At 59.1% G+C, this 4,112-nt stretch overlaps 1 long non-coding RNA gene across 1 annotated transcript; it reads left to right on the plus strand.

The window, feature by feature from the left end:
- The first annotated feature begins 10 nt into the window (after window positions 1-10).
- Window positions 11-3,729, plus strand: LOC108446673. Its single transcript, XR_001861952.1, has 3 exons — window positions 11-1,831; window positions 2,023-2,411; window positions 2,521-3,729. It is a non-coding gene; the product is annotated as an uncharacterized LOC108446673 (long non-coding RNA).
- Window positions 3,730-4,112: the final 383 nt, after the last annotated feature.

Here is a 4,112-nt window from a genome sequence, read left to right on the forward strand (position 1 = left end):
CAACAACAGCCCCCGCGGCATCGCAGCCACCTGCTCGGGGAAGTGATTTTTCATATAGGCAGGAAACGGGGGTCTAATTAAATCTGGGGTCAAGAACATAAAGGGAGAACGAAGTTTATTTAGGAGTCCTCCAGGAGGGTGCGAGGGGGATGCTCAGCAGGGCTGTGGGGGAACCACAGGACGGTGTTTTGGTGGGGCTGGAGAGGAACCTGGGAGTGTTTTGGCCTCAGGGTGGGTGGCAGGGCATCACCTTCCTTCTGCCAGCGGGTCCAGCGTGCCACAGCGGACAGTGGTGGCAGCTCGGTCCTCACCAGGGCAGGGATGCTCCGGGGGACTCCCCACTCTCCCTGTCCCCCTGCGGGTAGAGAAAGGAGCCCGGGGAGCGTCACGCTCAGACCTACAAGAGTGTCCCCAAGCCTTCAGCGAGATCATATGAGGTTCCTGTTTCACAAGACGGAGGATGGCATTTCCATTGTGCTCGCCGGGGATGTGTTGCAACGGGGCAGCCGCTTCCATCCTTTGTCCTCCTCCCCGCAGAGGAGGAGTCTCAGCCTCTGCCAGGGTCACACCCTGGCCCCCCCCAGCCACCAAATTTGGCTCCACTGGCCGCGGCAGCCCTCCTCGCCTGGTCCCGTCCGCAGGCATCGCCCCATCGCCAGCGCTCTCCGGCTCCAGAGGTGCCTCCTCGCAGCCACCGCGCTGGATGCCCTCGGCCGGGGGTCCCCACCAGGTCAGGGACACTCCAGCAAGGTGATACCCACCTCGAGCCGCTCCCAGCGCTGACCCTGGGGTGCTCCAGCTGCCTTCCCCTGGCCGCTGCAGGGCTCCTGCCTAATTTTCACCACCAATTAGCAAACTGACCCCAGCAAAGCCCAACTGGGGAGCCCTGGGTGATGCCCCGGCCCCTCTCCCATGCCCGCAGCGGGCAGCTTCCAGCTTTTAGGAAGCTTTGCAGAGACCTTTGCCTTTGGGTCGGGTGCTCCCAGCCTGGACCCGCTTTCTATTCCCCAGCAGGGGTGTGCCGAATATAAAGTATCACAGCATTGTTATGAAAAATAATTCAAACCCACCAAAAAGGCCAGCAGCAGATGGAAGGGCGAGATCGGAGCAATCCAGGCTGACTGTAACCCTTCGTGGGTGGGGAAGGCAGGGCATGCAGGGGACCAGCACCCACATCCCAGCTCTGCTGCTGGTGCTTGCGGGTGTGGAAGGGGAGGGGATGCGCTTAAAGTGTCCCAGTGCAGACTGTGGGCAGGACAGGGAACGGTTTCCCATGGGAAAGGGGGAACTCGTGCCTAGGGGCTCATAACACAGTGGGGGTTTTGGACAGGCTTTAGGGATGTTGGGATCCCTCATCCTCAAATCCCTGCTGAAGGATGGGACGTGCAACCTGGGCACCACTCAGCCTGCCTGCCGCCCTCCCCACCCTGCAGCAAGGCGTCAGGTCCCTTCTGTGACCACTGATGGGACGCAGGTGCCACCCACCACACAGGATGTGTGTCCCCTCTCTGCCGCCAGCATCCCGCCGCCGAGCCGGGTACCAGGGGTGGCGCTGGGGACGAGGACGCGTCCCCAGCCGCGGGCCTCGCTCCAGCTGGGCGCTGTTTTGTAAGGACTCCTGGGCCTCTGCGGCGCAGAGATAAGCCCAAGAATTCGCCGTCAGTTCCAAATATCCCGTCCGCTTCCTCCCGCCGTCCTCGCCGCCGCTCCAGCCCGCTTGTCTCATTTCCGCAGCAGCGTGCTGGGGAGCGCTTCCTGTTTTCCCCCCGGCCCCGGGGCGGCGGCGGGGGGCTGAGGGGCGCGGGGAGGAAGGGCAGGACAATGGGCGCAGGTCGGGACGGGCAGCTGCCCATCGCCCGGGATGGGGGTTCCTCGGTGGCCCGGGATGGGGCTGGGAGGGAGGGGGAAGGCGGATGGCAGGTGGCAGCAGCGGGGACGTGGGTCCTGGGCTGAGCTGAGATTGCGGATGGGGTTTCTTTCCTTTCCTTTCATGATTTCTTTTTTTTTTTTTTTTCCTTCAAGGGCTTTGCTGTAAATCAACCCAAGCTCCCTTGAGAGCATCGTCTCTGTGCCGCAGTGGGAGCCCCTGCTCCAGCTGGGCATGAGGACAGGAATGAAGCCGGGTGGAGCACAGCCCTGGGCGGGGGGACCCTGCCCTCTATGGGGCAATGAATCGCCCCGCCACAAGTTGCATTTTAGGGTCCCCTCCAGTCAAACCACCCACCACAACCCTCTCCTCCCCAGCCACAGTACGAGAGAGCAGCATCCCCACGGGACTGCCATCTCCCAGGAGCTGTGTCTCGGAGCAGGGGGTTAGGAAGTGGCTCCCCCATCCCAAACTGCAGCTGTGAGAAAAGAGGGGTCGACTTCGGGGCTCTGCTCACTCGGAGCCCAGCAATCTCCTGCCACAGGTAGGACCAGCCAGTGGGCAGCTCTGTGTCCCCCTGTTTTTGGGGCTCCTGCCCCCCGGGCCTGGGCCGAGTGTGAGTGTTTACTTGGTGTCTTTCTCACCGCTTGCAGCGTGGCAGGAGTTATTCAAAGGCGGGCGGAAGCAAGCGCAGCAACTGAAACAACAATGAAAAGGAAACAGAGCTCGAAAAACTCTCCGTTCATAAATCAACTGAACTGCAGGTGATCCCTGGGCAGGAGCGAGCTGAGGAAGAGACACAGCTCGGCTCAGCATGGCCAGCAGCCAGGCAGGGTTGGGGGAGGCTGGGATTTCCCAGGGTGGTCCCAAGTGATGCTGGGGTCGGTGTCCATGTCCCCGGGGCTGCACATTAGGGCCTTTGAGGCAGGTGAGGTGCAAGTGTCGCTGGGTTTATTTTTATTACAATTTTTTTTATGCATCTAGGTGAGAAAGGTGAAGCTGTGCGGGGTGGAGTGGGTTTGTGGGGTCAGCACTGCATGCACACGCACAGGCATGTGCCTGCTTTCCAGGCCAGAGGAATGCAACAAGCCCAGGGATGTGATGGAGTGCAGGGACCGTACCACAGCCCCTCATGGCCAGCAGAGTGGGGGGACATAGTAATTTTGGTGCTTGAGGGGGTGCAGAGCAGCCCCACTCTCTTTATTCCTCTCCACGTTTGCTTTTTGGGTTGAAATCCATCACTTTGGAAGCAGAGAAGCCAAAAAGTTGTGGGTGAGCATGGCTCCAGTCTGTGGCTGTGCCATGGGAGATGTTGGGGTTAATGGGAGATGATCCAGGGTTCTCGGCAGCATCAGGTCGTGGCTCCTTGCTGGGATCTCTTAAAGGCTTTTTCCTCCTTAGGAAATAGAGCTGCTGGATTGGGACAGGCCTCTCGGTGCTGGCAGCATCGCTCACAGGCAGGGGATGGGCATGGGTGGAAAAATCTCCCCCTCCTGCCTCCAGTTGTGTCCTGCAGCATCATGCTCCAGGCAAGACAGGGGCCAGTTTGGACAAACCAAGCTGTCCCCTCCTAGCTGTCCCCTCTGCCAGCTCCTGTAAGCTGAGACCCAGTCCTGGGGACACCAAAAGGAACTTGTGCCTTTGGGACCAGTGGATGGCCCAAAGACCAGGCTGGTGGCAGTGGGCTGACCTTACAGCAGAGGAAATGATCCAGTCATGTTCCCTGCACTGGGAAAGCCAGGAGAGATTGCATGTCCCCCTCTGCTGCTATCCGTCCTCCCTCCTGTGATTTCCCTGTCATCTTGTCTTTTGGCAGAGCTGGAAAACTGGGAGACCACCGTAAATAAATCCTGTGTCTTTAAGCCATTTTGTACAGTACAAGAAAATGCGCTCGTTGAATTACAGCTTTTTAATCAAATACATGTAACCATGTCACTTAAAGTACTCGCGAAAAGCAAGGGAAAAAAAACCCCAACACAATTGGAAGAGCACGATATTAAAACCAGCTGCCTGCTTACCCCCACCACAGTTAATAGTTTTTGAATGTTCTGAATGAGAGAGAAACCAGAGCCAAGCTCCACTTTCATGTCCATCTTTCTGATCAAACCCTGTCAGACGGGGGGAGCCGGGCAGCCTGGCACAGAGGTGGGGGATGTGGGAGAGCTGCACTCCCTTCTCCTGCCGCTTTGCCCATCCCTTTGGGCATTCTCCCCATGGCGATGGGATGTGGGAGACCACGGTCTTC

The sequence above is a fragment of the Corvus brachyrhynchos genome, unplaced genomic scaffold (genome assembly GCF_000691975.1).
Source record: "Corvus brachyrhynchos isolate BGI_N302 unplaced genomic scaffold, ASM69197v1 scaffold10, whole genome shotgun sequence".
Lineage (NCBI taxonomy): Eukaryota > Metazoa > Chordata > Aves > Passeriformes > Corvidae > Corvus > Corvus brachyrhynchos.